This window comes from Dicentrarchus labrax, unplaced genomic scaffold (genome assembly GCF_905237075.1).
Source record: "Dicentrarchus labrax unplaced genomic scaffold, dlabrax2021, whole genome shotgun sequence".
Taxonomy (NCBI): domain Eukaryota; kingdom Metazoa; phylum Chordata; class Actinopteri; family Moronidae; genus Dicentrarchus; species Dicentrarchus labrax.
Genome location: NW_026136706.1, coordinates 26,115,811 through 26,125,903, shown reverse-complemented (window position 1 = coordinate 26,125,903; position 10,093 = coordinate 26,115,811). Strand labels below are relative to the sequence as shown.

General features: G+C 41.4%; 1 protein-coding gene across 5 annotated transcripts in view; it reads right to left on the bottom strand.

Annotated features, from left to right (window-relative positions):
- Positions 1-10,093, bottom strand: part of LOC127365358 (uncharacterized) — a 168,282-nt gene that overhangs the window by 5,719 nt on the left and 152,470 nt on the right. Inside the window, exon 1 of one of the 5 annotated variants that reach the window (XM_051403387.1) lies at positions 7,055-7,163. The exons of 2 other annotated variants lie outside the window; for them this stretch is intronic. The gene's annotated coding sequence lies outside the window, so the exon portion shown is untranslated. Of the gene's footprint in view, positions 1-6,255; positions 6,305-6,446; positions 6,986-7,054; positions 7,164-10,093 lie in introns of those variants that run through there. 2 more of the 5 variants (XM_051403389.1, XM_051403390.1) reach the window with 2 other exon arrangements.

The window sequence follows — 10,093 nt, the reverse complement described above, 5'->3', positions numbered from 1 at the left end:
TCTATGGAGGTCTCCACCACCCAATCCACTCCAGTCAAATTTAGGATTCTTAGAAGAGCAACCCAGAGCAGACTCACGCTGCGGCCTAGACCGGTGGTGCGGACCCCAGTGCCACTGCCCAATACCAGGAGACCTACAAAACACATCAATACACAAAATAAAATGCAGGATTGGGGCCTTAGCATTGGTAAAGAGTGGGCCTTCATTGGAGACTCTAACTTAGCCATAATGCCTCCATTTGAAAGCACCAACCTACAAGTTGACAGCTACCCAGGAGCTACATTAGCACATGCTAAGATGCTAATTGATAAGGCTACCACCTCCACCAAATTAGAGAAATTGGTCCTCTCTTTTGGTATAAACAATAGAAACGCTGCATCCAAAACAATCCTGACACAGCAGCTATTAGCCACAGTGGAGGCAGCTGAGGCTAAATTCCCTCAAGCGGCAGTTTGGGTGCCCTTAATCAATTATTCCCGTCACTTACCTCTCAAAGAGCAGTCCTGCCTGGTCCACCTCAGCGCACATATCCAGAAAAACTGCCTCTTCATCCCCAGATTGCCCTCCAAATCCTTTGAAACTGGCAGAGACAACATACACTGGACAAAGGCCACCGCCAAACACATGTTTGACCATTGGACAGGGTATTTAAAATGCTCATCCCCATAAGCCTGCATTCTCAGGTGGGGTCAAAAAATGTACTGGTGTTATCACAGACATTCAAATTAACCCAGGCCCAGTTCACACTCCTGGACAGGGGCCTCTCTTTCATCCCCACTAGGGGAAGTCAGAGCAACATCATTGAGCAGAGTAGATGGGATTTACAGCAATATCATAGGAGAATCAAGCTCCATGTATATTTCCAAAACAAAAAAGATATGACTTTCACCCCCTTTACCCACAAATCAGATTGCAACAAAAAGTCATTACATTACTATAGATATCTGGATGACATCTGGGGGGTCTGGCCCCACTCTATGGAAGAATTTGACCAATTTGTACTTACCTTGAATAATCACAACCCATCCATCACACTGAAGTCCACCACCAGCACCACGTCGGTGGACTTCCTGGATACCACCACCTACAAAGGGAGAAATTTCCAACACACAAACAAATTAGACATTAAAGTTTTCTTCAAAGAAACAGACACCCATGCTTTATAAGACCATTCACCACCCTAAACATACATACAGGGGCCTACTGAAATCACAATTACTCCGGTTTCACCGTATCTGCACACACAAAAGTGACTTCATGGGGGCCACAAAAACGCTCTTCAGAGCCCTCGCCACCAGGGGCAATGTACGCTCCTTCCAGCGGAAGGCCCTCCACACCTTCCTGGAAACAAGACCAGTGGACACAACGGATGTACTCCCCTTCGTTACCACCTATTCCAGGCCGGCAATCACCCTGTGCAGAAAAGAGACAATTTCCATCAAAAAATCATTGATACAGGACACCTAAAGAACCATAGATTCATAGCAGCCTTTAGGAAAAACAAAAACCTCCAGGACTATCTGGTGGCAGCCAAAATTAAGCCCCTAACGACCTCAAAACCCAGAGGCGACGGCCAATTTTTTAAACATGCCACGTGGATACGCAGCCATTTTAATAAAACAGTCCATAGGACTATGGCTTGGGGAAATCCCCACTCCAAAAACTGTGTATCTTATTTCATGTCGCTCTTGAGGTTTACAGTATGTTGGTGAAACCAAAAACACACTCTTACAGCGGTTCACCCAACACCGCTATAACATCCAGAGACAGAGGGAAACCCACACACCTCTTGGCAGCCATTTTCTGGCCCATGGATGGTCGTCTGTCTGGGCCACGATCATCAAGATGGACCCCAGCTGGAACGCCACACAGAGGACCCAAGCAGAAAGGGCATGGATAAGAAAGTTAGAAACAATACACCCCAAAGGCCTCAACCATAAATAAGAGCTTTCCCGACCTGGAGCAGGATGGCCCGTGCATGGAGCTCGACACCGACTCACAATGACAAAGACTCATCCACTTTCTCTATCCTAACCCTGGGGCTGGCCACAGTGTAGACATATCACTCAAACTAACGCCTTTCCCAGTTAGCCTTACCCTCAACCTAACTACTCCCACACTTGCCTGAGCCCAACCAACAACCTCAGACCTCAGAAACCTGTTCCAATCCACTCCAAATGGCCTCAAATGTGCTCCTAGACACCTTCTGAAAAGTTCATACCGGGTGTGACACTTTGTCATTTTCCAACATAGGGTCGCTCCATTGACAACGAATGGGCGCCCCCTGGGCTTGACAACTCCGGAACCCAACCTCCTAGATGCTTGGAAACGGGCTCCTTCCTCCATAATTCGACCTCGCTGAACACGCCAGAGCTACAAAACCGTATCAAAATGGGCGTAACTTTCGAACCACAAGTCCCACCCACTTGAGACCGGCACCAATGGAAAGAGCATGCTTAATAATGGGGGATACACACCGGTTCCATCACTCTAGCACAAACACAGACAAAGCTATTCACGATCACCAGGATCACCAGGCGGTGAGCATGGTTAACAGCCTATTACCCTACTGCAACCCTAAGGGCAGTCAGAAAAAGTCAACATACAAACACGTTCAGATCCACTCCAAATGGCTCCAAAGTGCTCCTACACACTTTTTGAAAAGTCCATTCTGGGTGTGACTCATTTTTCAACATAGGATCGCTCCATTGACAATGAACCCTAACCCAAAACATCTTCAATAAACACCCAGAGCCATCCAGACCAGATAAAGAAATAATACAGTTATTGCAAATTACACTCACCCGAAACCATTTCACTTTTAACAATAGCCACTGTCTCCAGCTGTGCAGTTGTGCCATGGGCCGGAAATACTCCCCTTCATATGCAGACATTTATTTAGCAGACTGAGAATATACAGCTCTCCAGAAACTCAGCAAACAACCACTCCTGTATCACCGTTACCTGGACGACATCTTCGGTCTCTGGGATGGATCTGAAAGTGAATTTTTGACATTTCTTCACGTCCTCAATACACATCACCCTAAAATAAAACTCAAACATAACTTAAAGACACAGTCAGTGGAATTTTTGGACACACAGGTCTTATCTTCTGCAACTCCAGCGGCCCGAGCAAAACTTTAGCAATCAGTCTATTTCAAAGACACTGACCGCCACGCACTTTTGCACAAGACCAGTTTCCACCCTAAACACACGTACAGGGGTCTGATTAAGTCACAGCTGATCCGCTTCCACAGAATCTGAACCTTCCCGGAGCATGTGGAGGAGTCCACCCAAACTCTTTTTAGTGCGCTGAGGTTTACTTACTCAAGGCGCTGAGGTTTACTTACTCAAGGCGCTTCCTTAGGAGCATTAAGGCGGAGATCGGCGGCACCTTCACACAAAATTATGAAAACATTGCGGTGCGTCCACCCAGCCCGTCCCTCATCCCATTGGTTTTAACTTACTCTGACTGTCACAAGAATCTTTTAAATACGATTAAGACAGGCTTTGAGAGGGCGAGGGGGGGCTGTGACGCGCTGCAGGGGTGCCGTATAATCTCTGCCTACCGCTGTAACAAAAACTTAAAAGATATTTTAATACACACGGCTTTTAATAACAATACAAACAGAAGTAGGGAAGCGCTTCGAGAATTGGACATTGGTTTTATCCGTCTCCCCCATCTTTTTAACACCAAAACGGAGTGAATCTATGGTAGGCCTTAACACCGCAAACTAAAAATGCAGTTTATGCTGTTAGATGCAAGGCCTGCCATATTTAATATGTTGGGGAGATGGGCAATGAAATCTATATACGCATAAAACAACACATCTACAAAATGAACAGCAGGAATGGCATGAGCATTTTATATTTACATTTTAAACTCCATGGCCCACACAACCTGCAAAGCTTGGGCCTGGAGAGTGACAGGACTTGGACGACGACACAGCGACGGGCAGTGGAGAGAAAGTGGATACCCAAACTTAAAACAATAGATCCGAATGGACTACATGAAAAATACTAAATGAATAAATCCACTTTTTAAACTTGACTTTTGTTAACCGTAATGCAGTTTGTGGTGTCTCCCCTAGAGGGCGTAATGGCTTGCAGTATGGCGCCCTCCCTTTTACAGCTTAAACCAGAATTCTTGTGGATTTTATATGCCCCTCTCTTATGTTTGTTTTATAATTCTATTAAATATTTATTTATCAATATTTACTAATGTGTTTTCTTATGTGTTTTTTTTTACTAACCTTGATTGATTTTGGTTTTATCCTCTATATTCTGTATATATTTTATTTATTTATGGATTTATTGTTGACTGTTTTATCAACGGTACCACTAATGAAATTTTAAGTGGTACCGTTGAAAATCATTTTGCATGCATTATGAATTTTATTATTATTTTTCATTTATTTTTACTTTTTTTTTATTATATATTTTATAACATATAGGGAGGGATTTTGAATTATTTTAGAGAACCTGGGAACAGGGGCGCCTGCTGTGATTTTAGATGCTCTTTTTTATCAGAAAGGGGGCATGCCTCCAACTTTTTTTAATATTGATATTTATTTATTTTATATATATATATATATATTGGGAATGATTGGGTTCGTATGACTGCAGAGATTAGTGTATGGGCGGACAAACACTGTTTCCCCCTCCCTCCCTTTTTTTGAATACTATTTATTTTCAAGCACTTACTGTTTATGGCACTTATTTTACATGTTTTTTGTATTTGATTTTTATATATATATATATATATATATATATATATATATACATTTATTGCATGGTTTGTGTATTTATTAACCCCTTTAACTTTTCTTTTAATCATTGTTTTATAAAGAGTCCCTGGGAGGATAATGTGTTTGCCCGCTCATATTTACTTTTATATTTAGATTAGTATGAATGTTGATGTTTGCTTATCCTATTATTTTGTATATATTAAACTTTTAATTTTATCTTAATTTGTTAAGTATATATTTATATTAATTTATTAGTTCATTTTATATTCTTTTAAAATTATTTTCATTTATGTTAGTCACCTTTAGACCATCTTGGAGGCGTGCCCCAGCTTTTAACATGTGAAGATGACACCATACTAGCTGGGGACAGAACTCCCGCTGCCTTCCTGTGTGGTCGAACCAATCCTGTCCTTTTTTATTAAAATCCCTTTTAATTAATTTCTTTTATCATTTTACTCATTTTATTCTAATTATTTGAATTCTCTGAATTATTTTTATATTTTACTTTACATAGCTTTTCTCTTTACTTTAGCAGGGATACCTTTTAACTGATTTTAGTTTGTAATAAAAGACAGAGAAATGTTTTTTACAAATCACAGTAACCTTGTGCCAGAGGCCCCCCTGCGTTTTAATCTTGACCTAGCCCTATGTCTATATACACAAGGTAAAATGTAAAATGTACAGTTTTGAAAATGTGCAAGAAAGAAGAAAGTGCAGAAGTGGTTGTTCATGTTTGAGGTCAGATTACAGAGAGGGTGTGTTTGACTCTCTGAGGGAGGCATTGTAGAGTTTAATGACCACAAGCAGGAATGATTTCCTGTGGCACTCTGTGGTGCATCTGGGTGAGAGGAGTCTTCTGCTGAAGGTGCTCCTCTGCTGAGCCAGTGTGTTGTAGAGAGGGTGTGAGACATTGTCCAAGATAGACTGAACAGCATCCTCCTCTCTGCCACGGTCGTCAGAGTGTACAGCTCCTCCCCCACAACATCACCGGCCCTACTGATCAGTTTGTTTAGTCTGTTGGTGTCTGCGACCTTCAGCCCACTGCCCCAGCATGTGACAACAAAGAAAATCGCACTGGCCACAACAGAATTGTAAAACATCCTCAGCATCGTCTGGCAGATGTTAAAGGACCTCAGCCTCCTTAGGAAAAGGAGTCGGCTTTGGCCCTTTTTGTAGACCGCCTCGGTGTTTCTTGTCCATTTCAACTTATTATTACAGTACACCCCAGGTACTTATATTCCCTTAACAGTGTCCACAGTAACCCCCTGGATGGGAACAGAGGTCACAGGTGTTTTCGCCCTGCTCAGATCCACTATTCAATTCAATTCAATTAAATTTTATTTGTATAGTGCCAATTCATAACAAAAGTTATCTCAGGACACTTTTCAAATAGAGCAGGTCTAGACCGAACTCTTTATAACATTATTTACAGAAACCCAACAGTACCACCATGAGCAAGCACTTGGCAACAAGGGCAAGGAAAAACTGCCTGTTAAAAGGCAGAAACCTAGGACAGATCCTTCGGCTCTAGGTGGGTGGTTGTCTGTCTCGACCAGTTGGGGTGAGAGGGGGGGGGGAGAGAGAGAGACAGAGACAGACAGACAGACAGACAGACAGACAGGTGCACAGTAACAACAGTATTGGCAGTGGCAGTCAAGCAGGACCATGGCAGGAGGCTCCACCAGGATCGATAAGAACCTGCAAGACGAGAAAGCACAAGAACTCCGGGGAAGAAGTGAAGTTAGTAACATGCATTAATGGAACATGAATGAGTGCAGAAAGAGAGAGGAAGAGAGGAGCTCAGTGCACCATGGGAAATCCCCCGATAGTCTAGGCCTATAGCAGCATAACTAAGGGATGGTTCAGGACTCACCTGATCCAGCCCTAACTATAAGCTTTATCAAAGAGGAATGTCTTAAGCCTACTCTTGAATGTGGAGAGGGTGTCTGCCTCCCGAACCACAACTGGAAGCTGGTTCCACAGGAGAGGAGCTTGGTAACTGAAGGCTCTGGCTCCTGTTCTACTTTTAGGGACTATAGGAACCACAAGTAGCCCAGCATTCAGAGAACGTAGTGTTCTAGTGGGGTAATAGGGTACTATGAGCTCTTTAAGATATGAAGGGGCCTGACCATGAAGAGCTTTATAGGTGAGGAGGAGGATTTTAAATTCTATTCTACATTTTACAGGGAGCCAGTGCAGAGAAGCTAGTACAGGAGAAATGTGATCTCTTTTTCTAGTTCCTGTCAGTACTCGTGCTGTAGCGTTTTGAATTAATTGGAGCGTTTTAATGGAGTTATTGGGGCAACCTGATAATAAAGAGTTGCAGTAATCCAGCCTTGAAGTAACAAATGTATGGATTAGTTTTTCTGCATCTGTCTGTGATAGTATGTGTCTAATTTTTGTAATATTACGTAAATGAAAGAAGGCAGTCCTAGAGGTCTGCTTCATGTGGGAGTTAAAAGACATTTCCTGATCAAAGATAACTCCAAGATTCCTGACAGTGGTGCTAGAGGCCAAGGTAATGCCATCTAGAGTAACTATATCTTTAGACAGTGAGTCTCTAAGGTTTTTGGGGCCAAGTACAAGAATTTCATTTTTTTCTGAGTTTAACATCAGAAAATTGCAGCTCATCCAGGATTTTATGTCCTTAAGACATGTTTGTATAGATAGATCGATAGATATAACTGCGTATCATCTGCATAACAGTGAAAGTTAATGGAGTGATTCCTAATAATGTTGCCTAAAGGGAGCATATATAGAGTAAATAGTATTGGTCCAAGTACAGAACCTTGTGGAACTCCATGACTAACTGTAGTATTTATTGAAGATTCATCGTTAACGTGTACAAACTGCAAACGATCTGATAAATATGACTTAAACCAGCTTAGTGCGGTTCCTTTAATGCCAATTTGATGCTCAAGTCTCTGTAAAAGAATATCATGGTCCATGGTGTCAAATGCAGCACTAAGATCTAATAATACAAGTACAGAGACAAGTCCATTGTCAGAAGCAATCAGAAGGTCATTATTAACTTTAACCAGAGCTGTCTCTGTGCTGTGATGAACTCTAAATCCTGACTGAAAATCATCAAATAAACTATTGTTATGTAGAAAGTCACACAACTCTTTGGCGACTAATTTCTCCAGAATCTTAGAGAGGAAGGGGAGGTTAGAGATTGGTCTATAGTTGGCTAAAACCCCTGGGTCAAGAGTGGGCTTTTTAAGAAGGGGTTTAATTACAGCTACTTTAAAGGACTGTGGTACATATCCTGATAATAAAGAAAGATTAATCATATCCAGTAAAGAAGTGCCAATTAAGGGAACAACTTCTTTAAGCAGCCTAGTTGGGATCGGGTCTAACAGACAGGTTGATGGCTTCGATGAAGAAATTATTGAAGTTAACTGATGAAGATCGATAGCAGAAAAACAGTCTAAATATATATCTAAGTTTACATTAGCAAAAGTCCCTGAACTTGGAGAGCCACTGATAACTGTTGATGGCAGTTGGTGATTCATTTTCTCTCTAATAGTAATAATTCTATTATAGAAGAAACTCATAAAGTCATTGCTATTTAGGTTTATGGGGATATGTGGCTCAATAGAGCTGTGGCTCTCTGTCAGCCTGGCTACAGTGCTGAAGAGGAACCTAGGGTTATTCTTATTTTCTTCTGTTAGTGCTGAGTAATAGGCTCCTCTGGCATTACGGAGGGCCTTTCTATAAGTTTTAAGATTATCATGCCAAATTGAGCAATATTCTGATAATTTGGAAGAGCGCCATTTCCTTTCAGATTTCCTAGCTATTTGCTTTAACTGGCGGGTTTAGTGGTTGTACCACGGTGCTATTCTCCTATGTTTTAATAATTTCCTTTTTATAGGAGTGATAGAGTCTAATGTTGATCGTAGTGAGCCTGCAGCACTATCAACAAGATTATCAATTTCAGAGGGACTAAAGTTGTTATAGGACTTTGTTAAATTCAGACATGGCATTGAATTAAACACTGAAGGAATCTCCTCCTTAAATTTAGCTACAACACTGTCAGATAGACATCTGCTGTAGGAAGTTTTGCCTAATGGGTTATAATCTAATAGTATGAATTCAAAAGTTATTAAATAATGGTCAGATAGGAAAGGATTATGTGGGAAGACTATTAAATGTTCAATATCAATGCCATATGATAAAACAAGGTCAAGAGTGTGATTAAAACAATGAGTTGGTTTATTTACACTCTGACAGAAGCCAATTGAGTCTATTAATGATATAAATGCGTTACTAAGGCTGTCATTGTCAACATCGACATGAATATTAAAATCACCTACAATAATTACTTTATCTGATCTGAGGACTAAACTTGATAAAAAGTCTGAGAATTCAGTTATAAAATCAGAGTACGGTCCAGGAGCGCAGTACACTATAACAAATAGAACTGGCTGCAGTGTTTTCCAGTTTGGGTGAAAAAGACTAAGAACAAGGCTTTCGAATGAATTATAATGTAGTTTAGGTTTAGGGTCCATTAAAATGCTCGAATCATATATGGCTGCTACTCCACCTCCTCGGCCGGTGCCTCGAGGAATGTGAGTACTAATATGACTGGGGGGGGGGCGGATTCATTTAGGCTAACATACTCCTCGTGGGACAACCAGGTCTCAGTAAGACAAAGTAAATCAATATCATAGTCTGATATTAATTCATTCACTAAAACAGCTTTAGAGGACAGAGACCTGATATTTAACAGCCCACATTTCATTCTCTTATTTTGTGCTACTGAGGAGTTGGTTTTAAGTTTTATTAGATTTTTATGTTTAACTCCTCTTGTTTGTATTTCTTTAAATAATTTAGGTGGTTGGGGGACAGACACAGTCTCTATGGGGTTTTGGGTGGGTGACTGTTCTAAAGAAAGTGCAGAGAAGTGTGTAAGACAGCAGCTCTGCTTCCTGGTCCCAACTCTGGACTGTCAGGTTTTAGAAATAAACTTCGCCATATTTCTAGATAAGAGAGCCGCTCCATCCAAAGTGGGATGGATGCTGTCTCTCCTAATCAGACCAGGTTTTCCCCAAAAAGGCTTCCAGTTATCAATGAAGCCCACATCGTTTTCTGGACACCACCTCGACAACCAGTGGTGGAATGACAACATGCGGCTATACATGTCATCACTGGTCACATTGGGCAGGGGTCCAGAGAAAACTACGGAGTCCGACATTGTTTTAGCATAATTACACACCGACTCCACATTAATCTTACTGACCTCCGATTGGCGTAAACGGGTGTCATTACCGCCGACGTGGATAACAATCTTACTGTATTTACGTTTATGTTTAGCCAGCAGTTTTAAATATGATTCAATGTCG